Raw genomic sequence first — 25,896 nt, forward strand, 5'->3', positions numbered from 1 at the left:
GATTAAAGCAAACACTATTCCATTAACCTGTGCGGTCATTATAAATCTCATTGCATCATCAGTGAGCTGTGCCTCAACATCCGACCTACCTGGCACCCTCTGTCAATCTTGTCTACCAGGCCCTGGTGACTTAAATTGCCACTGTTAATATTCCTGACATGAGTTGGTCTGGGAACAGGATATGGGCTCAAATGTCAAGTGGTATCTGTCAAGATGATGGATTAGGCAATTCCACTTATGGCTTTGGCATGCTGGAGGTTTCAGTACATATGGGCAGAAGAAGTGGTTGTTATGCCAGGCATGCACATTTCTACCCCAGCACCTAATACAGTGTTCCAGAGGCAAGCTACAATACATTCTTGTCGCAAATCTGGATGGCTCCAATATGTCTTTGCCATAAGTAGTGGAAAATGCTTTTGACTACCATAAAAAAATGACAATTCCTCTGGCTATTACAGCCCTCGCATTCATCTCTTTCTCTTTCCAGCACCGGCGAGTCATTTGCCGACCTTACACTTTCTTCATCTGCTCAACTCAATGCAAACTTCAATGCCTCCTTCTACTTCTGCTGTCTACAACCTCTTACACCTCAGCCAAGGCTTTCCGACCCTAATGCATAGCCAACATCTACCCTGTGCTATCATGGGAATCAAGTGAATAATGTGCGAAAGGACTTGCACTTCTGCTTCTGGCTGACTCTGCCCCAGTCTTGTGTGGAGTACCACAGGGATTCTGTGTCTCCCCAACAACATTTTTACAAAGTCTCTATTTGACCACCTTGACAATTTGGGTGTCACCTATACTAACTATGCAGATGACACACAAATCCTCATTCCTATCACAGGTTCCTACAATACTGACTCTAAACTACTGAATGAAATATATCAAACCATACAGGCACGGACGGCCATCCATGGCCTTTGTCTGAATGACGATAAAACTGAGATACTCCTTATCGGATCTCAAAGCTGATTAAACAAGTTAAATGAACAATTCACATCCTTTGTTATTGATAACATCACTATAAAAGTCTCCAAAGAAGTCAAAACTCTAAGCATCTACCTTGATTCAACTCTCTCACTAATCAAACAAATTGATGCAATGGCTTCGACAACGGCTTATACCTCAAAAGTTATCACTGCCTGCAGAAACTTTCTCTCGTCTGACAGTTGCATTACCCTGGCCAGAGCCCTCATATTATCTAGATTGGACTATTGCAATGCTTTGTATGTCGAGACGAACAACCGTAATCTGAACAAATCTACAAGTGCTACAAAATAATGCCTTAAGAGCAGCACTTAATAGCCATAGACCCTACCACATCACATCTGCCAGACAAAAGGTCCACTGGCTACCAGTGCAGGATAGAATCACCTTCAAAACCTTATCACTAGCCTACAAGTGGCTTTCCAACAAAGCCCCTAAATACCTAAATAGCAAATTTACAAAAAAAACAAACCAACAGACCTACCAGAGCCACACAGGTCAATCTACTAACGATACCCAGATACAAACTAGAAAAAGTAGGGGGTAAGAATTTCCCAGTACTAGCTGCCAAACTCTGGAATTCCATGCATTCAGCCATAAGAGTTGAGCCAGCCTTCTGGACCATCTGCTCAAAACTGAAATCATGACTCTTTGCACAGGAATGGTAATGCATCTTCTCTCCTTGATAACAATTGTATCTGCACCTTGCTAGCTGTACATCTTGCTAAGTATGTGGATGTAACATAGTATGTTTATATATCATAGTATTGTGTACCTTGGTATATGCAAGGAACCTACTGTACCATAATTGTAACATTTGTATGTTGATGTAGCAGAATATGATTATTTATCAATGCATGTGTATTGTGTTACATGTAAGAAACCTATTGTACCATAATTGTAACTTGCAAATATGCGCCCAGATACCTGCAGGTTAGGTGGGCTATATAAATAAACACATCCATGAATAAATCATCCAGCAGCAGGCCTACAACTGTCCTGACCCATTGTACTCTAGAAGACAATAAGATCGATCTGCTTTCTGAAGTACTCCAATTTTGTTTAGAGCAGAAACCCTTTCAAATAACTCCAAAATAGAGAAATGCAGATTTAAGTGACTGCTGTCACTCACCCAGTGTTAAGTGCAATCCACTCCATCTCTGACGTTGCCCGGTGGAGCACACACATTTTTAAGTAGGGCAGTCTGTCTTAAAAATCACCCTCCACTCTAAGAATTGTGTTACAAAAATAAAAAATAAACTTGATATGATTTCTGAGTAGTTTTTCTTGCTCTGTAATTGTTTTCAACCATAGAGCACACTTATATGTGCTCTCTGTCAGAAGCAGCAGTTAAGGTAGCCGGATTCGCATGGAGCCAGCAGAAAGCACGTGATGGTAATTGATATTTATACCCCCTGCTTCAACAACTTTGCAGGAAAATTCAATTAAATTCACAAGAGCACCAATACCTGCAGATGCATTAGCATAAGAAACACACAGAATCAGAAATGATCACCTCTCATTATTTGCTCATTTTTCTCTGTTATGCACAATGAGAGCCCACTCTGTTCAACCTGTATTTGTTCTGTCATTTAATCAACTTTACAGTCCAACTGCAAAACATCGGCGCTCCCTCCTTCAACCTGGCTTCAGACTCGGGCGTTCTGTTGTGATTTGCTTTTAAGGATAGGCTATAGCATACCACAGTCTGTGAAACCCATACATACATGCTATTTTTAGTTGATTTTAATAACGGGCCAAAACGTCTGTTCGTCTTGAAGTTCCCATGGCATTTGTATCGTAACTGCTTGCTATCACTGCTTTTAATTTTGTGGTGATTTGGGGAGATGGTTCATACTTGAAAGGGATCTGTGTGAAAAACAGATTTCTTTCACCTTTTTTTTGTGTGAAATTACAGAGTGGAAATGTCCGACCACCAAAAGTCTGTTTTTTTTCTTTTTTTCTCCATTTGTATATATATACGGTAGTGGCCAGGTAGTTATGGTTAAGTTGGTGTTTTCATAGGAAGAGCACTTTTTGGGCGGCTTATAACTTCGCTCTCCCTGGACGGATCCTCACCAAACTGTGCAAAAAAAGTATTTGGGTCACTCTGAATTGTCTTGCAAAGTTTGGTGAGGATTCGTCCAGGGGGGGCAAAGTTATAGGGGGGTCCAAAAACTTTTTTTTTCCTATAGACATAATGGGAAAAAACTTTGCGCACGGCCACAGGCCAAACCGCTGGACGGATTTACACCAAATTTGTGGCAGGAGGGGGGGCTTGGTCCCAAAAGCATGCTTTTGCAAATTTGGTGTAAATCCGTCCAGTAGTTTTTTATAAAATGATCAAAACGTAAGGCAAAACAATTAGTGATATCTGTGTTTGCTTCGCGGATGGACTTCCCTGTTCGCTCCGCGGACAGCACCCCGATTGGCCCATGGCCTTGCGTCATGTCCGCGGACATGTGACGTGTTCGCTGATTGGACGGCCGAGGGGTGGGGAGCGCGTCAGATTTTCTGTGGCACCCGCCATCTTGTATTCGCCGTCGACCGCGTACCGCCCGGTGAAACGTGGATAAAAAATTGTATTTAGTGCCGTGTGTTGGTGTGTAAGAGTGTTTGGGGAGGGTGGGGGAGTATGAGATAGGTTCAATGTTTTGTTTTTTTATGTGCTAGACGTTTTTGTTGCATTCGATTTGTCCGCGGAGAACACGGCTGTTCTGACATGTTGTAAATAAACTAAATGGTGGGGTGTTTAGAGGACGGAGTATGTGTCATTTTTGTTTGCAAGGAAGGTAAAAATGAGCTATGAACACTCGCGGTGTACTTAATTGTTCGTAAATACACAAACTGGGGGTGTTCTGAGAACATTGTTTGTATTGTTCGTTGTCAGGGTGAAAGTGTTTTAAGACCACTCCTTTTGTCCGCTAATAGTACAATTTCCTATGGGCGTCAACCGACTTTTTGTCCACTAAAGAAACGATAAATCTGGCTGGTGTGCGCCGACATTATGTGATAATCCTCTGACTGGCGCTATTGACCTGGCTGACTTGCTTTTGCAACACTAAATCATATCTCCTGCCCCTAAGCTTGATATTATCAAAGCATTCATATTTCCCGCCTCTCTCCATGACGTTACAGGGTGCGTCATCAAACGCGCCCAGTCGTCTCCAGTCCTAAGTGACTTTACACAGAACCCGGAAGACAACACATATTATGTCACAACACACCGCGCCACAATTCGGAATATGAAACAGTGATTTAAAAGCAAACAGCAAGAGTGTAAATTTTGTAAAGTACATTTATTTGACATCAAATGCTTAGAGAATATTCAGCTATTTGCATTTGTCTTTGTTGTCGATCCGCAAAAGTTCATGTTGAGGCACGTAATGTTCCTTTGCGGTACAGAGGGTGTTAGATCAGCTTACAACTCAGCCACAATTCGGAATATGAAACTGTGGTTTAAAAGTAAACAGCAGGATTGTACATTTGGTAAAGTACATTTATTTCACATGAAATGTTTAGTGAATATTAAGCGATTTGCTATTGTCTCTGCAGTCGATCAGAAAAAGTTTATCTTGAGCCACGCGTTGTTCCTTTGCGGTAGATAGGCTGTTGGTTTATGATAAAAGCAGTATAAAATGGTCGCTCTGATAATCGGAAGGTTGCTCCAACAACGAGCCATTAGACCACCCTGTTGGTTGGTATGTTGTTTGTAGCCGTTAGTACTGTGTAAGGGCATATTGGTCCTTGGCAATCGTCCCATAAAATGGTGAGGGTCATGAAGTTGCATATTTGGACCTGCACCTGGCAGTTGAAGACCCCATCCGCTGGCGTTTGTAAATCGTGACATAGGCAAAATGGGGCCACATACCTGTTTTAAAAAACATAAATTAGTCTCACCAGCCGATCTTCATTAAAAATCATCATTTTATTTATTAGGGCGTGAAACTATTTGCTATCGAAGATAGTGCAACGGAGTATGTTAATAATAAAATAATAATATTTTCCCATTCATATAGCGCTAAGAACCGTGAGGTATCTAAACGGTGCTTATTATTAACCACGGTGTGTGGTGCTCATTTATCGACTAACGGAAGGATGAAAGGCTGAGTTTGGCCTTGCCGGGATTCGAACTTGCGTTAGCAAGCTGTGCACGGATACCAAAGCGAGCGTTGTACTCGCTGTGCCACTTGACACGCTACAGTGAAGTGGCACAGCGAGTAGGGCGCTTGACCGCCTATAGACCGATTAAATTATTTCTATTAACCCACCCTGTGTCGTCTGACTTTTTCAGAGCCCTCTAAACGACAGGGGATCAATTTGGCGGTGATAGTGCGCGGTAGAAAACATTATGCCACTTTCAACGAACAAGTTCAACTTGAGCGGTCTTTAATGCTACGTTATCGTAATTATATTTGGTATAAAATAATCTAAAGGGTTACTTACAGTACAATTGCAATTTCCATTGTCTACGAGTAGTGCAGTCCCAAAATACGACTCTGCTTGTGCGAACGATCTTTCGCATAGTGATATAATATATAAAAGTGGTTTCGTTTCAGAAATTTCATCCTTATCTTCTCTTACGTTTTAGCAACACTCCTTCAAGAGAAGTCTTTCATCACAATATCTGTCTGTCAAGGTCAATACACAATACAACCTTATAGTCCACATCGTGAGTCTCCCCGGGGCCCGAGAAAAAAATGGAAGCAGCTGACCTTCACTGTGAATGAGCATAAATTCTTACTTTGCAACATTCTGTGTAAAGCCATCTGTGAGAAGTTGGTTTTTGCATGCCATGTTTGTATATTGTTTGCGTGATATTAAAAAAAGTTTGTTTAAGGGACGTTATGGTTCTAAGTACAGCCGAAAGACTCCTGAAAATCGCAAGTTATGGTAAGCTATGAAAAATAACTTGCGCCACCACCGTGCACTGCTAAGACTAACACCCAGGACATCAAAGATGACATCGCAAATGTCATTGATGAAATCACTGATGACATCACATGTGTATGTACTTTTCATGGAATTTGTGTACTAGGGATTTTTATTATAATGTTGCGAAAAAAGTGTCAACGATATTGTAATAAATATCATAATCATACCGTTATTAGTGCTTTGAACGATGCATTGATATAAATAGCATTGTATTATGGGATTCTATCTAGTATACTGAGCTACTAATGGAGAAACATAGCATTGTGTGCAGAGGACAAGATGAAAGTATAATATTTTGAATGTTAATATGTTGAATAATGAAATGATAATTGTCCTGAAATGTTCGAAAATTCACAAAATGGGGGTGTTCTGAGGACGATATTCGTATTTTGTGATTGCTTAGCTGTATGCAATGAGGGAATGGCACAGAGAGTAAAGTGGACGCCGTCCGCGGACACCGCGGCTGTTCGTGGACAGGGCATGCTACATTCGGGTTTTTCCAGGAAATCCAACATGGAAAGAAGACTGTACGGATCAGCCAATAAAATGTCGAGGTTGTGGATTTGTGTTGAAAGAGACTGTGTGTGGTGAAGATGGCAGAAGTAGAGCAAGTCAGGGTGTTGGTGCTTGGAGATATGTTTGTGTATGGTTTACAACAGATGTGAAAGGAGTGGAGGTGGTGTGGAGCACTGTGCCTGATTGCAATGTACAGGGAATTGTACAAGTTTGTGAGGATATGGCCACGATGAACAGTCCGCATGTGGTAGTTTTGCACTATGGTGCTTTCCATTTGGGCAACGTCAGTGCCCCTACTTTGTTGGCTGATTTGGAACGCTTGGTTCAAGCCGTAATGAAGATCCTTCCAAATGCGAAAGTAATTTTTTCCTACATTACTGCCTAGGGCAATATGGGACAATAGTTCAGTTTTATGTCCTCAGCAAAACATTGCTAGGTGTTTCATCAACCGAGGCATGTGTGCCTTCATGCTTAGAGCTGGTATGTTCTTCTGTAATAATGAGAACATTGATGCCAGTAATGCTGTTAATTTTAAAGAAGATGGCGTTTCTTTATCTTTTTTACGGGAAATGCCTTTCTATTTTGGAATGTAAGGGTTGCTTGGAGAAGGTTATGTGAAGATTTTAGGAGTAAAGTAAGAAAAAAAAACAAGAAAAAAAATACAAAATAACAGGTGTCTGCCAAGCATCTGTAAAAAAAAAAAAAAAGGCTCTTTTCAGAGCCAACTTCAAAGGGGAAATGGGGCACACTATTTAAATTTACATTCACCATGCTCAGATTTTCGATATTTCCGCGGACATGGCGGTAGTCTGCGGACATGAAAATCAGTACGAGGGGGTTAGTATGTTCTATGTTACATGTATATGAAGTTAGGGATATAATGGTTAAGTTGTGCTACTAAAAACCTATGAAATTCGTTAAAAAAATGTTGTTAAAGGGACGTTATGGTTAAGTTGCGCTACTATAAACCTATCAAATTCAGTAAAAAAACTTTGTTAAAGGGACGTTATGGTTCAAAGTAAAACCGAATAACCCCTGAAATTCGGCAGTTATGGTAAAATAAGCAACCATAACTCGCGCCACTGTGCACTGCTAACACTAACACCCAGGACATCAAAGATGACATCACAAATGTCATTGATGACATCACTGATGACATCACATGGCTGGCTCTCCCTTTTTTCCTTTACTGACATATCTAAGCCACATACTTTTCTTCAGTAACAGTCAGGAAGTAAAAATTGAAAAGGTACTATATTTGTAGACTTAGGGTCAAGTCATATCATATGAAACATATATATAGCGGAAGACACAGGCTTGAAAGAGAGCAATCCTTTCTGTGCATGAAGATAATCGTTAGAGTTATCAGCACTTTCTCATAGTTTTACTTTTATTACTATACCTTCCCTGTATATGCTTATATTTGTATACATTGTACTCACACTCATTTCCTTAGGTTCACTGACATCATTTGATACACATACATATAAGTAGCAGCTTTGAAACAGAGCAATCATTTCTCTGCATAAAGATAATCAGTTAGGTTATGAACTCTTTCTGCTACTACTTCTGCTTTTTTGCTTACTTCTCTGTCCCTGCATATACTCATATTTGTACGTGTTGTTGTCTCTTTGTGTTTTGTCTGTAATAATGTAATTATATATTAAGTGGGTTGTATTAGCTACTTATTACATGTTTCACAGTACGCAAAACTCTAATAAGAAAGCAGTTATCATTTCATTATTCTACATGGCAAGATTATGAATATTGCACCTTCATCATGTATACTGAACACACTGCCTAGGTTTCTGCATGAGTTGCTTAGTATACTGGATAGAACTTCATAATAGAATGCTATTTATATCAATGCATTGCTTAATGCACTAATTCGCTCATGATATTTATTCAAATGATCCTTGACACTTTTTGGTCAACATTATAAGAATCCCTCCTACAGAGTTTTCATGAAAAGTAAATGCACATGTGATGTCATCAGTGATTTCATCAATGACATTTGTGATGTCATATTTGATGTCCTGGGTGTTAGTGTTAGCAGTGCACAGTGGCGCGAGTTATGGTTGCATATCTTATCATAACTGCCGAATTTCAGGGGTTTTTCGGTTTTACTTTGAACCATAATGTCCCTTTAACAAAGTTTTTTTTACTGAATATATATACATATATATACATATATATATATGTATATATATATATATATATATATATACATATATATATATATATATATACATTTGTATATATATGTGTGTGTGTGTGTGGTGGGAGACCCCCCACAGCCTCCCCACCTTTCACCTATACATTTTTATTAACTTTACCCCCAAATATATGCAAATAAATGGGGGTCAGAATTTTGGTGGTCAGACTTTTCCACCTCAGTAATTTCGTCCTATTCTCTTTGAAAGAAAGGCTAGGGACAACAATCCTAATGTGTGGGAGCTCAGTTATAATTTTTGCAACTTTCATATTTTGTAAAGTCTTCAGCTTAAAGTTACAAGACAGAGGGCATAAATTAGAAAAGGTTTAGGAGTGCAAAGTGTACTTTTCCAGTGAAAAGTCACTTTGCTCGGTAGCTAAACATTTTGAAAATTAGGCAAGAGTCTTGTAACTTGAGCCTCTTGATTTGTACTGTATTGGTGAGTGATGTCAGATTACTACAACTACTTCATTTTGTGAAATTGCTATATCTCTATATTGGTAAAGTCAATGTGTATGCTATTGTGGTGTTAATACCTGTTCCAAGGGCTGGAACAGGGGTTCGCTCAGGCCATTAATGAGGGCTCTGGGCCGTAACCCCTTCTTCCAGCCCTTGGAATGGGGTGTTAACACTTATAGCAACCCAGGTTACCAAAAACGGTAACACGGGGTGCTAAAAAAAGTATTTTCATTCATTGATCCCTGCTTCCCTTTCCATGGCGGCCAGCCGGGGGCACTGAGGATGGCGGGGCAGCAGCTGCACCGGCCATCGCTGACAAAGGTAAGTGGGGGAAGGGGGTTGGGATTTGGTTAAATAAAAGGCAAGGGGTGGGCAAAGATGGCGGCCTGCAGAGATTGCAGCCTCTGTTCTGTGAATCCTGATTGGCTGAGCCTCCTGCCCCGGGTGCTAATTAATATTATTTATCAGGAACCTATCCACTCATTACACATATGTACACTTAGGTCCTGATATTCTGAGATCCCCCCCCCCAATTTGGTTAACCATGCCCGCTATTGTAGACAGTAATGGAAGTCTGTGATATCCCATCTCGCACTGAAAGAAGACACAAACACTCAAAAGGATTTGACAATGCATGCGCCCATCTGTTTTTATTCATATTCATTAATATTTAATGTATCAAATGCCTTCTGTGAAACTGAGTCACTTTGTGAATGAGTCTAGATCTTTCTCTCTGGCTCCCGCACTTCAACCATAAACTGAGTGTCTGCACAGCACATACCATAGCCTTTAAGCCTTTAAACCTGCTGTTTTTAATACATCCAAACTCTCGCATTAGAAATCATCCCTTTTCTTCCGATACATGTTTGGTTCTCTCCAGTCCCAATTTTCAGTGCACACTGACGAATTCTTTATAACACAATTGTGCATCATTCCTTTGCAAGGTATTATTATTATTAAAGGATCAAAAGGAATGAACTGCAGCATCGGAGTATGTTTTAATTCCTCAAATGTCCCCATTATTGCCATTATTGCCTAGTGTGCCTGTGACTCGGCCACATCATTGGATGAAAAGGAGCAGGTGGCAGAGGACTGAGGCTCACATATAAGCTCTTGAAAACAACCAAGAGAAGGGGTCATGCATCAAATTAACAACCAAATGTCCTGCATTTTTTCAAGTGATCATAGAAGCTGGTCGACTGGGGGTTGAGGGGTTACGGGATGTGGGGCGGGGTGAGCAAGGACCATAATGTTGGTTTCCAAAAAGGTGGTTCATGCACGTGCTGAAGTGAAGAACTGGATTGCAAAGCGTTAGTATTTTATCTCCATATTGATTCGAGGCCCGCAGATTTGTATTTATTTATTTTAAATCAAATTACTTACGCAACGAATTAAAATAATGTATGTAGAGCATGTGATTTCAGGAGGCTTGATGTCGGTTTATTGAATTCATTGATGAGCTAGAAAATGTCTTTGGAGTTGTAGGTACACATGAAATCAGATATGATATCCAGTTTCATTGGCACTGTGGAATTATTCACAGTACTATGGGGCTCAATCCAAGTGTGGCGGTCTGGTAGCAAAGTGGCGGTAATAAGGTATTACCACCACTTTTACTGGACCGCCAAAGTACGAATCTGGTGGAGACCCACGAAGACGGGAAATAACAGTCACATGGCAAGTAAGGTGGCAGAGAAACCGCACCAATGGCCACCTAAGACTTGGTGGGAACACCGCCACCACGGCAACACCGCCATATTACAAACCTCACATATCAGGGAATGCTGGCCAAAAAATGGCAGTAATACCGGCAAACGCTAGGCGGCGAAAGCCCCATCTGATAACAGGAGGTAAACCGCAGTAAATATATGCAGGTGTGGTGGATGAGGCCACAGGTGCAACTAATGCATCCAATGGAACCTGGAGTAGGTGAAAAAGGCCACACCTACAACACACACACTCCCAAACTCCTCAATACTGCCTCTGGCTGCAGTCAGCATTGACCTGCAGCTGCTCCAAACTAACATTGCACTGCAGCGGCTGGAGGACTAACAGAGGGCCCAAGAGGCACTGCACAGGAAGGTGAGTTTGAGGAACCAGAAAAGGAGGAGGCCCCATGCAAGGTGTGCACCCATAACCCATGTATGGGACACACCATGGACCCTCAGTAACATGCAAATACTAACCCTGTATTGCCTGGACAGGGAGAGCACGGCATATTTCCTTGGCATAATCCAGGGAGACATTGAAAGCAGGACTGGCATCCGCACAGCCATACCATCGCTGGTGAAGCTGGTGTCTGTTCTGCATTTCCACACAATGGGCACCTTACAGCATACTGTTAGCTGCACAGATTAGTGGAACCAACATTTTCCAAAGTACTGGTGGAGGTGCTGGACACACTCCTGCTGCATATCCCACATTGCACTCCCAATCACCCTAGGACAGGTGAATGCCACTAAGGCAAGATTTTACACCATGGCAGGCGTCCTCAATGTAGTCGCATAGGTGAGCCAAGTCCATGTGCATGAGAACAACAAAGTCCCACAATAAGCTCAACATCAACATGCCACAACACACCCCTATACCAATGGCAATTTACACATACAACAGGGTCACCGATCCCATGATGAAAAATATGAATCAGGGGTAATGCATGGTACTGTGCATCAGTACGGGATGCAGAGCCATAGACACACAGTGTGTTCACAACTACACATGCAAGATAGAGCACCAAAGCATGGCACAGCAAGCGGTACAAATTGGGCACACACCGTGTCAGTCAGTGCAGTAGAAAAAACATTTCACAGAAGGGCGCCTGATGGCAAGCAACGGGGTGACACTTTCATAGGCAAAGACATGACATGTTAGCCAGATCAGCCCTGTGTGCCTACAGCCATGGACCATTCTCATGTGTCGTGTGCACATCATTGATTATGTTCCCCTCCAGTAAGTGGGCCCGCTCACTGGAAAGGTCTCCTGATCCTAACAGACAGCACCATTAAATGATGTGTGGATGACCCAATAGCCAGTCTTCCCTCCTCACCACTCACCCTTCCCTGACAATCACCGCTCCGCCGCTGACACATGTGCCCTGTGGTCACATGACACTCACAAGCCACCAGGCTCCTGTCTACTCTACCTCACCACCCTCCCACACCTTCAAACCTATGCCCCAGGATGCACCATACACGTTGCATGTACACTTGTGTACACCCTAGTCTAGCACCCAGTCATTGTCCCACACTGTGGCACACATCAGCAACCACTTCTAGGCATACAAGAGCACTTGCACATCCCATCTGCCCTTCTCCCCTGTGACATGCATGTCCCATTACAACACCTTGAGCTCCGAATGCCACAAGGCACAGTGGGCCCACATAAGTGCATGAACTGAACCATGGTGTGAGTACTGTGCCCCTTTTGTCCATGTCCCATTTGTCAGTGTTGGGTGTGCAAACACCATCCTGTAGTATCATATCAACATGGTATGAACGTAATACCTAGATGACATGACTCACAGGAATGTACACAACTCATCCAATGACCCACATGCCATAAGGAGTAACATGATTTTGCATATGGGCACTGTACTTACCCTGATCATTGTTCCAGTGCTTGAAAGGTACACTCATCCACTGTATCCACTGACATGCCCTATTTCTGTCCCCCTTGCAGGTGACTCTGGATATCTGCAAATCCAATGGCGGATGACCCATGTGAGGAATCCACAAACACCACAGGAGTTGGTGTACAATTGTGCCCACATTTGGACCAGCGTAGCAATTGAGCAAATATTCGGCATGTGGGAGGCACACTTCCAATGTCTACATCGTACTGGGGGCCCTCATGTACAAACCAGATAAGGTGAGAAAGATCGTTTTGGCATGTGCCATGTTGCAGAACGGTTCCTAGTGACTTTTTCAAATGTAATATTTTCGAAATTCCATTTTGTCAGCACAAAATTGCCGATTTTTTTTACAAATGTTCTTTTTTTATGGGGGATTTCCCCCAACCCACCTTTTTTACATAAACACTTTTTTTACTCGCAAAACCCAAAAAAACATATAAAATAAAAAAAGAAAATTCAGAATCTTTTTTTCTGCAATTTGTTGTCGACAAAATGGCATGTCGAAAATATGTTTTCGATAATTTAACTTTCAGCGCAACATACCCATACTCCCAGATGTGGACATGCTCCACCCTGAGGAAGATGAAGAGGTGCATGTGGATGGCACACATGCAGATACTGTGTGTGCAGAGGCCAGGCAGGGTCACATCACCCGCCAGGAGCTGATTGATAACTTTTCTGATGCTGCCTGCCATATACCTGGGCAATGATTACTTCACTGTTCATCTCACATAATAAATGCATGCACACAAAGATTGATGTCCATTCAAGTGTGAATTTTCTTTTTATGATTTGGAGTGCCATTCTGGGTATACATGCAGTGTACATCTCATCCCACCTCCCACCCCAAAAACACCCAACCGACTGAAAAAAAACACCATAATCACTCTAAGTACAGATCAGTATGCATCAGCGTGACCACCATATCCAGGCACTTTTGGACTTGGGCTCTGAGCCCTCAGTGGGCGTCTTGGTGGCTGAGGAGTCAGAACCCTGGGAACAGATGAACTGCAATGTCAACTCTATGGCCTGTGATAAGGATTCTGCTGCAGCAGATGAGACATCTGTGTGCGTTCACACCCTCTACCCAAGTGTCACCATGACAGATGTTGCCTGTCCGAGTGTACGTGCCATGCAGTGGGTGCTCCTCTGGATGGTATTGTGGATTTTTAGCATCTCTCTGAGTTGTTCACCAGCCACTGTGTGTATTTCCACCTGCTGGCACTCGATCTGATCCAGCCTTGCCCTTATTGCACAGAGGTTACCATCTGGCAGTGGGTGTGGGCTGTGTGGGCTTAGGGGTGTGGCTGGACTAAATCCAGGTGTGATTCCCCCCTCATATTGTTCATAAGAGTCCATGGCAACTTCCTGTTCCCCGTTTGACTCCTCAGAAATATCCACATGCAGCATCTGTCTGCGGCCATATGGTAGGGGGTACTATTGTGTGTGTGGGTACTGTCCTGCATCATGTGTGTACTCTCGCTGCATCTGGTGTCATAGGGCATGACACCAGTGTGTGCAGGTTCCATAGGTGGGGGCTGGGCTGATGCTGCCACACATGGTGGAGGCTGGGCTGGCACTGCCTGTGGTGGTGTAGGCTGGGCTGGCACTGCCTGAGGTGGTAGTGGCTGGGCTGCCACTGCCTGGGGTGGTGGTGGCTGGGCTGCCACTGCCTGGGCTGCCACTGCCTTGTGTGGTGGAGGCTGGGCTGGCACTGTCTGGGGTGGTGGTGGCTGGGCTGCCACTGCCTGGGTTGGTGGTGGCTGTTCTGGTTTCGCCCCACTGCCATGCTGCTTTTTGCTTCAGTCAGTGTGTCTGGCCTGCACAAGTGTGGTGCCTCTCCTGGTGGGTGCATGCAGTGGTTCTGCCTTGTCGCTGTCCCTAGAGTGGGTACCTGTTAGGGAGACGAGATGTGCTGTCAGCTGTTTTCCACACATGCCCTTAGTCATACATTATACACATCAAATGCATTGTGGTCACCTGGGTCTTGTTGCGTAGGTAGATGACCGTGCATGAGTGCGGTTCATGGAGGGGTGGTACATGCAGGATGTGTGCAATGTGCATGCATGTGTATCTATCGGGGTGGTACAGCCATCGAATGGTGGACAGTGCCTTCCATGCCATGGGTCAGGACACTTGGCTTGCCCATTTTTCAGTGCCCTGATGTTAGAGGCATGCAAAAGGGGGGAGAGCGCAAATGTACATGCACATGTACATACTGCCTCTCCTTGTGCCCCCACACAGGCCTCAGCACCTCGAATGCCCTCAATCCCCTCCATGTGTAGGATGCTGCACAGGTGCTCCTCCTCCTCGAATTACCTGAGTCGTAGGGGCTCCACAGTGCCTCCACTTGTGGCTGTGCACTTCCTGCTGTGCTCTGCCATGGCTGATCAGACATTGGCTTTGAGGTCATCCCACCTCTTGCGGCAATCCTTTCTCATCCAGGGGACGGACCCGACAGCTGTGACATTGGACACCACCTCACCCCATAAAGCACTATTCCCCTGGAAGCTTGTCCTGCACTGCCTTGCTCCAAACAGCTCCTCAGCATACTGCATCACAGTCTTCACCAGGGCTGTCAGTTCAGCATCTGCAAAGTTGGGTTTGTGTTGGCATAGGTCATTGCCTGGTTTGCTGTGTTCCTGGGACATGATTGTCTGGTGTTTCTGGGCCTGGATGGCCATAGAATGCAGTGGATTGAGGTGGATTTTGTTTTTTGTAATGTCTGGTGATTTACTTCTAGTTTTTGCTGCATTTCGGGTTCCGGCACTGGTATTACCGCCAAATCGGTGTTAGTGCCACGTTTTGGGTAAGGCCTTTGACCTGCTTACGCAGGAGTTGATTTTCTAGGTTGGGGATAAGACTGGGTGAATATGCTTGTTGAAACACTTAATCACCCAATTACATAATCAATTTGAGTAGCAGAGTCTTGACAGCAATATATGCCTGTCTATATAAGGAACATGCAATTGGAGATGTTCACCATTCACTCAGAATCTTTCCACAAGGGATTAGGGTGATTTTATTTTGGTGACTGAGAGCCAGGAGCATTTTACTTTTCAGCAGGGCTTTTACATATTGAACTTAGGGGTGATATTTGGCAGCACTGAACAGAATTTTTATTTTTATTTTTTCAAACATCTTTGATAGGAATTGTCTGCTTTTCATTGAGTGGAAGGCTAGACAAGACTTGCTAGGGCTTTGGGATTTTGCTAGAGACAGATTCCATTTTGTCTGAGTGTGCTATCACCAACTTGTCTGCATATTTTCCGTTCAGGTGGTGTGATTGAATTGTATTGAATTGGTATGACTGGCAGCCCACACCATGGCTGTGTTATCTTTAGGCTATGGCCCATGTTTCCCTCATTACGTATTCCAACACAGCCCTCATGCTGGTGAGTGCCGGTGTGGGACTGCTGTTGCTTCATAGAAGAGAGAGGCTCATCTTTGTTGGTTGCACTCTGACCTGCAGCAGTGTCAGCCCTAATGGTCACAGTTAAGCAGTGGTGATGAGGGAGGTATGTTTCAATTGTGGGGCTCTGGAAAGTAGATAAAGTCATCTGAATATAGATGTCAGGGAGCAGCCCTTTTTTGACGTTTATGCCCAGCTTGTATGGTGGCCATATTGGAATGGTGTTATAGTGCTTCGCACCGATAGAACGCATGCAACATTCCATGTTGGAGACACTTTTCTAGATCATTTATTGCTTTGCTTTTGGAGATTATTGGCCTAACATAGGTTCTACAAGAACTGCCATACGTATCCTGAACTGTCTTTTAGTAGTCTTCACATACCTTCCTTCATTTCACCCTGTAGCAAAATGTTATACATAAAACCTATGGTTTGTAGGAGAGAAACCTTTAGCTCCCTCCTCTTCTCTAAAGAGAGTATAGAGTCTTCCAGAATGGCCTAAGTACTAGGTTGTCCAACAGCATTATCATTCATTGGACTTTGTCCTCTGTAGATCGGCACACTCCAGAGTTGCAAGACGAGATTAAATTGTTCCAAAAGGACTTGAACTAATATACAGGGTGCCTTGATTATGTGGATGAGTGGATCTCCTCCTTGGAAGAGAGGGTTGAAGGCATGGAACAACCTCCAGGCAGGCAGGCTGAATTGGAGGCCAGTGCTAATGTGAAGACATCAATGACATTTGTGATGTCATCTTTGATGTCATGGTGGTTAGTCTTAGCAATGCACAGTGGTGGCACGAGTTATGGATGCTTAGCTTACCATAGCTGGCAAATTTCTGGGGTTTTTCGGTTTTACTTGGAGCCATAACGTCCCTTTAACAAAGTATTTTTTTTACTGAATTTCATAGGTTTTTAGTAGCGCAACTTATCCATTTCCAACTTATCCTTTAACAATGCTTTTTTACTGAATTTCATAGGTTTTTACTAATGCAACTTAACCATAACGTCCCTTTATCAAAGTTTTTTTTTTTTACTGAATGTACATATAGACTATGAATTTGATAGATGTTTACTAGGATTCCCTTACTTTATATACATATAATATGCTGAACCCCTTCTAGTGATTTTGATGTCAGCGGACTGTGCGTATGTCCGCGGATGGACGTGGACAACATCAACAGTACCCAAAAACTCAGGGGGTATTTTAGATTGTTCTATCATGCCATATAAACACTGAACAAGTTAAAAAAGCAGCACATAAACACATTATATGTAACAATAAATTCAAAGTGCAACCTATATATGTAACACATCAACCGTCCATTTAAATACCATGTGTACTAAAATGGAATATATCAAAACAAAAAAGATATGCTTCCAGCATGATAACCTCACAGAAACTGCACAGCTAGGAGCAACAGCAGACCTAGACAACAGTAAGAACACAGTTTACCAGAAACTAGTAAGTAAACTTAATTTTTCTTATATATTTCTAAACTTTCTATATTTGGTACACTAAAAGTAATATATTTTTTTTACACAGAAATGTCGAGTACTTTGGAATGGCTTGAAGAAAATGTTCAACGTGAGGAAATGTCTGAAGACAGTGATACTAATGGTAGACACTTCTCTATATAAGAACATTAATAATCATTACTTTATGTGTAATTAACATTTATATTTTTTTTAACAGACCATACAAACATTGACAATAATGCAGCAAAAGAGACATTAGAAAATACTCTACAGCGCATGGAACAAAAAATAAATATGCTTATGGAAAAGTTCAATCTTTTGAAACATTTTGTAGAGAACCACATAAAAGAAAAAAATAAATATCATTGTCCCACATGCACCTGTTCCCCCTCTCCATGTACCTTTCAACTATCCCCAAACCCTCACCACCAAGAAAAACATTATGATGATACTTCATCCCTTCATCATCTCACATTGATCCTGTCCAAACCCCTAATTCCACTGTATTTGTGTCAGTTTCTGCTTCCCGCTCTCTTTTACCAATGTTATATTTGTATAAAATGATAAAATATTAAATGTGTTGTTACTTCATTCCTTTGTGTCTTATTTTTTTTTAAAAGGTAGTTGGGGTGTCCCGAAAGCAAGATGGAACTGTCCTTAGAACACACTCGGTGTCCAGAATGTCAGTAATTAACCAAAATGGAGGTATTGTAAGGACACCATACTTGTCCATACTGTCCGCAAGCAAGATGAAACTGTTATTAGAACATACTTGGTGTCCGGGATGTCCGTATTAACCAAAATGGAGGTGTCTTAAGGACACTATACCTCTCCGTACTGTTTGCAAGCAAGATGGGACTGTTCTTAGAACATACTTGGAGTCCGGAATATCTGTGATTACCCATAATGGAGGTGTCCTAAGGACACCATACCTGTCTATACTCTCAGTAGAAAATCTACGCACATGCACACCACACCCATAAGTCCTATGAACATTGCACCTGTCCGTAACTGTCCGTCTCACGTGTGTCACACTTTTTATTAGTTTGCCGACCCGAACACTGTCCGTAGAACACCCGCACGCATGCGCAGGACCGGTCCTACGCATTTGGTGTCCTGTGGACACCCGTTTCATTAGCGGACATGTTTGCAACATCATCATGTAACCACACCCATGCTGAGCGTGTGTCCTGATTTGTGGACACTGTCCGGGTTCCCGAACATTTCAAAAATACTTTTTTAGGCAATCCAAAGTATTTTACAGTAAACATTCACCATTGCACATGTACCAGACAATAACTCTGGCTTTCTAAATACTTTTTGGAACTTTTTGACCCTTTTCTGGTTGTTCAATCTGACCACGGACAGCGTGGCTGTCTGCTGAGTGCGCACCTGCACCCCTATAAAAGGCCACACCACAGAGCTCATCTTCATTCTGTCTTTCTACTATTGAAGATTGACCTGCTTTTGCTGCCTTTGCTGTTGCTGTTGCATCATCAAACCTGATGGCTTCCATGGCTCCTGTTCTTCCAGCTGGTACTGCTTCTGCCTCAGCACCACACCCACCCCCTCCACCACTAACACCTCCCCAAGGGACTGCAGAGGGGAACAGGTGTGAGGATGTAGAGGAGGAGGATGAAGAGGATGAAGAGGATGAGGTAGTGGAAGTCCCTACTACCAGGACTCGCCGTGATTCTTGGGTGTGGCGGTTGTTTACCATTCATGGTGATGTACCAAAAGCACGTGCGAACAAGTTCACCTGAAACCAGTGCAAAATGGTGCTGAGTCGTGGGAGGCCTAGTTTGTACAGCTTTCGTACGACATCCATGAAGCAACACCTAAGGTCATTCCACAGTGGGGCCGTTCGCAAGGTTGTATCTTGTGATAAACGTATTAGGTTGAGTTCCTCTGCAACATCATCCGTTTCCGCTCCTGTGACCACAAGAGATACTCCTGTGGGACAGTGCATCCCTCCAGCTGCCTCACAGGCCATCCATGATGCTGTTGACCCTTACCTTTCGAGGGTCACAATATTGTATATGTACTGCGACGCAGTACTCTGCAGGGGGAGAGTCTTTGGAGTGCTTTCTAGGCGATGGTCGTGGAGCATGAGAAGGTCTGCCCACTACCTTAATAAGGCCCACCCTACATCTTCCTCTCTCCACCTGCCCTTTCTTATCCCTGTGGTTGGTGTGCATTCCTTGCCCTCCTTTCCTTGGGTGTCGTGTGTAAAAAAACAAACAAAATATAAAACAACAAAAACCAAAAAAAGGCTCTTTTCAGAGCTGCCTTTCACAGTTTAAAAATAGAAGTGGCAAATAAATGGAGCAGGCCCCTGTGCATTTTTTTTAGAAGTCCGCGGACAGTTCGCATACATCTAAAATTTTGGGGTGCTGCCCCATCAAAACCATTTCACTTTTCTCTGGGAGAAAGTGGTGTCTCTGAAAAGATCCTTTTGGTGGTGTCTGTTTGTGATTGAAAAACTTCAAATGGTCAACACCTACTGCAAAATGGATGGCTGTAATTCCAAAAAAGGTCGCAATTTATTTTGTACATTTATCAGAAAACTCTGATTGCCATCATAAGTAAGATGAATTCCATCTCTGCGGAAAATGTATGTGCTACGAAACATAATATATTCATTGTGAAAGGAAGACATGCCAACATCTCTTAAAAAAGCACAAACAACCTTATTGAAATTGCGCCTCGCTTTCTCCTTTTGTGGACCACATGAAGAAGAACGCAGCCACATTTGTCTCTGTGCAATACGAGAAAAAATTACTTGAGTATTTGGAAACATGTCCATGACCTTCCCAAGTTCTTCTTTCATTGCAAATTGGTAAAATATTCCAGACACATGTTCGAAACTGTTCCCTCCACAAGGAATTATAATTATGTCTGGATGATGCTGTGTCTCCAAAGAAGCACAGAGAGGTACCAAGTCAAGCCACATCATTCCACGCACACCATGCCAATGCACTTCCACATAAGGGAATCCAAGATCTGCAGCTACTCCAGAGCGTTATGCATGCACCTCCAACCAATGTATCCACGAGTCTACCAAAATCCAGATAATCTGTTTTCTGAAATACGGAGCCATAGCTATCTGTTCTTCTCTGAGAAGAAAGACTTTCTAACAAACTCTCTCCTTACACAACAAACCCAGTAAACTGTATTGATGAATCCCTTGCTCTACTCTTTTTCATTTGCATGTCTCTCCACCCCAAGATCCCTGTATGTAATACACGATGTCCACAGACTACCGCCATGTCCGCGGACATATCGAAAATCTGAGCGTGGTGAAGGTAAATTTAAATAGTGTGCCCCATTTCCCCTTTAAGGTTGGCTCAGAAAAGAGATGTTTTTTTGCAGATGCTTGACAGACACCTGTTATTTTGTGTTTTGTTTTCTTAGTTTACTCATAAAATCTTCACATAACCTTCTCCAAAGCAACCCTTACATTCCAGGACAGCATGGCATTTCCCATAAAAGATACAGAAATGCCATCTTCTTTAAAATAAACAGCATTACTGGAATCAATATTCTCATTATTACAGAAAAACATACCGGCTCTAAGCATGAAAGCACACATGCCTCGGTTGATTGCACACCTAGCAATGTTTTGCTGCGGACAAAAAAAAAGTATTGTCCCATATTGCCCTAGGTACTTAAAAAAAAAATAAGTTTGGCATTTGGAAGGATGTTCATTACTGCTTGAACCAAATGTTCCAAATCTGCCAACAAAGTAAAAGTAGGGGCACTGACACAACCCAAATGGAATCACCACAGTGCAAAACTACTACATGGGGACTGTTCATCCTGCCCATATCTTCACACACTTGTACAATTCCCTGTACATTGCAATCAGGTACAGTGCTCCACACCACCTCCACACCTTTCACATCAAAATTGTTTTCCACATGCCTGCATTGAGCATACTGCTGTAAATCATGCACAAACACATCTCCAAGCACCAACACCCTGACTTTTTCCAGCTCTGCCATATTCACTACACACAGCCTCTTTCAACACAAATCCACAACCTCAACACCTGATTGGCTAATCCCTACAGTCCCCTTTTGATGCTGGATTTGCTGGAAAACCCCAGATGTGGCACACCCTGTCTGCAGACAGCCGCGGTGTCCACAGACCACGTAACTCTTGCGCAGCCCGTCTACCCTTTCCACTTCACTCTCTGTGCCATTTCCTCATTGGATACAGCTAAGAAGTCACACAACCACCCACCAATCACATCCAAGACCTCTACATCTAACTCCATCATCTGGGTTCAGCACTTCAAATGTTCTGTTGATCACTCTGAGTACAAGTCTCATATCATTGGAAAGCACCTATCACAAAAACTACGGTAAAAGTCTCCAAGATTTCTACTTGCAGCTGCATGCATATCCATGTGCATGAATAAAAACCACAGGTATGCATATTTTATGCACAGTACATGTACAACTCTTATAAATGCATATAAACAAAGTAACTGCCACTTAACCTGTATAACCTATAAAATGAACTCACTATTATTTTTCCCATCTGCTTTAATCAACTGTCACTTCCAAACCTGTCTGCTATCTAAATTATTTTTTTACACACACAACTATCTATAAATTATAATATTAAAAGATGGGAGAAATAACAGTATAATTGTAGAAAAACATAGTGTAATATACAATTACACACAGCTAGGATAAGTTCATGCCTCTTTATAGACTCACACAGATAGACACTATCATTGAAAAGTTCACAGCTGAAATAAATCACTCCCTGTACATCACATCCTTCTGCTTTATTACCCACACCTTCACAAACGCATATATTCTATGCTTTTCTATACAGTTTCTGCCATTTACCTTACAGAAATTGCAAAACAGTGCATCATTATTTCTTATATCTCCTAACATGCAATAACACAGCCCTAAGAAACCAAGTGAGTTTCATATACTAAGTATTCTACTCATTTACAAAGCATGTTGAACTAACATATTATAAGTAAAATATAAAGGCTGCAAATAGTCAAAAGAAACTGCATGCACACACAATGTTCAGTTATAAAACAAGAATCTACTACAAAAACATAAAATATCAACGTCTATATTAACATTAGTGCTATAAACACACAAAATTACTAACCTCTTTCATTTACAAGTGCAGTGAAGACCACTCTCCTGAAAAGCAGCAGCATCTGACAAACAACAAGTAAGAAGTAACCTGCTCACTCCAAACAAAAAAGGTAGGTAATATACTACCATAATATTCTTACTGTTACTGAAACAAACTATGGGGTTGATTCATGGAATTTCTGTGCCAAAAAATAGAGATATGTGTACCATTCTGCCCATAAATCCCCATTTGTTAAACAGGGATTTGCAGGCACAATGGCACATAAATCCTGGTTTTTCGGCGCACAAACGACATAACTCAGCCCCTAGAATGGTAGTATTGCAGAACAAAGAACTGTTTTAATTCTATACCATTAGATTTACTATTAGTGCTTCTTCTCACCACTAGCTTACTTTCTACTGTCATCTGAACGCCAGGATACTAACACACCAATACAAGAATAGCATTTCCAACTAGTATCAGCTGTCCAATGCACAATGACACACCACCATATGCATCCTTAACATCATACTCAGACACTCATGCACACAGCATACATACATTGCAAAACAGCCCACCCATATGTTCTTTTTTTTCAACAGACCTTAAGAATGCCTACCAAAAAGCAAGTCCATAGAAAGCAACAAAGAAGTAGAGCAAATGAAAATAAAAGTGTCCAAAATAAGCATCCACCTCTAGCCGAATTTGTACAAAAAGTTCAAACAAAAGATTTAATAGGGTCATTAAGCGAAACAAAACAAGCATCCAGTACAAAAACTTTCCCTCTTCTTTCAAAATGTAAAACGAAACTGAAAGTGATTAACAAGAATTCAGCTACCACTACTGCTAACAGTAAAAATGTTCCAGCACAGAGTCCTTCAGAATCTTATAAAAACAGGAGAGAAATCAAACACGACCCTTAAAACATACCATAGAAAATTAATCTTAGAAGGTTTCATAGACAGTGCAATCCTTCTCAAAAAGAAGTTATTTATTTTAGTGTTAAACAGAATGAAACCACTAACAAAACTAACTACCAATTTACAAAAAAGACTCCTCAATAAACAGAATGTCAACAAAAATAACTTCTTAAATATCTGTGGAGGTGAAAGGAGTCACACCACGAGCACAGAAACATATTTCAATAAAGCTGCATACAAACAAAAGCAAACATACACAATTGCAATACATAGCAGTGGACAAGGGCATGAAAAACGTAATAATACCATAATGCAACAAGAAATACTGTTTACAAAAATATCACCAGAAAATTCAGTATCACCTCTCCATTCGAATGAACCAGAACGTCCAGTATACAAATGGCTGTGCACGTCAATGTGTAACATTACCAAAAAATCTTTCAAATCTTTACGCCATTTCCTCAATCAGTAAACTACAACAAAATATAGATACCTGTCCAGTGCGCAAATACACAGGACTACAAGGACATTCAGGCAAAAGCACCTTCTATCATATCAAAATGATATCAACACATCATTCAACTATAAGAAATCTAGTCTATAAACTGTACTATGCTAAAAGTCCCACTTTAGCACTAGACAATTTAAATAACAATCTTCTACATGGTAAAGCCAAAGACCTACTCAAAGAAATAGAGCAAATCCAGAGAAAATATTTTGGAAGTGAAAGCCACTTACACAATGCATTAACTTTACAACAGACTAGCAACAATTGTACAGATGGCAACCCTCTACTGCACACATACAAAAAAGAAATACTCAAATTTTAAAGTACATCCGCTGATGTACCAAATCATGTGTGTGTTGCCACAGAACTTTTTATAAAAGTAACACAAAAACTGTAGTCGTAACATACAAAATAGGAGACAATGAAGATTCCAAATGGTTTGAATTAGCTCTCTACCTTATAGCAGAAAACAAATATGAAATAACGGACCCCTTAATACTTTGCACTTACTGCACTACAAAACCTGACAACAAACAAACTCCTTCACGTGCTATCACAAATAACTTGGAATTATTCCCACCACCAAAACCCCTGCAACAACTCAATTTACATGAGAGCATCAAAATTCAAATAGTGCACCCATTTCAAGCAATAATACTCATTCAACCAAAAACAGCAAAATGACCTCGCTCTGAATTAGTGAAAGGCATTCGTGGCTAAGTAGTTTATTTACAATTAGATCTGAAAGAAAATGTGCACACTCTGGGAGTGTAAGGTCCAATAGAGCAATCTTTAATTGTCTTACTAAATTGTGTACCTACAAAACACAACAACATTTGGCAACAACTCGAAGACTTACATACAGTTAGACAATCCTTACAATATCTAAAAGACAATAATGAATACTACAAAGAAATGAATATTGAAGAAAATTTAAGGGAAACAACTGAAATAATTCAAGAGTCACCAGAAACTGGTCAATTTGAACTTCTAGATCCTGCTATAGTATCTAATATTTTAGACCATTATACAATTCATCCATTACACTCTAAAGACACCATAGATGATGCACTAGAAACGTACCAAATGTGACAAACCAAAGGATCAACAATCAGCATATGGGAAAAAAGTATAGAAGCACATGCTTTTCCTCTACTCCTTCCCACTGGGAAAGGAGGAAGGTACGATGATAGACCCATTCAGATAACAGCATCAGAATACCGCTCGTTAAAAATGTATTCTGAGGATCCCAGATTTAGACAAAATGTGGAATACATATTCCACCTGCTCTTTGAAAGTGAACTAGCAACTCTATGCTACGGAGTTGCACAAACATTGAAATCAGGTACCAACTTTCACAATATGTCAGCTACGCAATTACTACAAAAAGTGCAAGAAAAATATGAAGTTTACAATCAAGCATTACAAATCTGTTAGCAAACGTGTGGTACTAAAGAGTAATGATTCCAACGTCACGGAGATGTATGTTGTATGATAAGAAACCTTGGCCCGCCCACTTTGTTTGTTACATTAAGTTGTGCAGAATATGCATGGGAAGATTTACATGATTTCCTACGCATATCAAACAAAAACAAAACAAACATAGATATACTAACACCTGGAGAACTTTGTTCTCTAGATCCTGTTAATATTTAAAGATATTTCCATCATCGCTTCATTGCTATGCTACACTTTATTTGTAATAAAACTGTTCCTTCCCTCT

This window comes from Ambystoma mexicanum, chromosome 6q, assembly GCF_040938575.1.
Source record: "Ambystoma mexicanum isolate Mex_15411 chromosome 6q, UKY_AmexF1_1, whole genome shotgun sequence".
In the NCBI taxonomy this organism is placed as follows: domain Eukaryota; kingdom Metazoa; phylum Chordata; class Amphibia; order Caudata; family Ambystomatidae; genus Ambystoma; species Ambystoma mexicanum.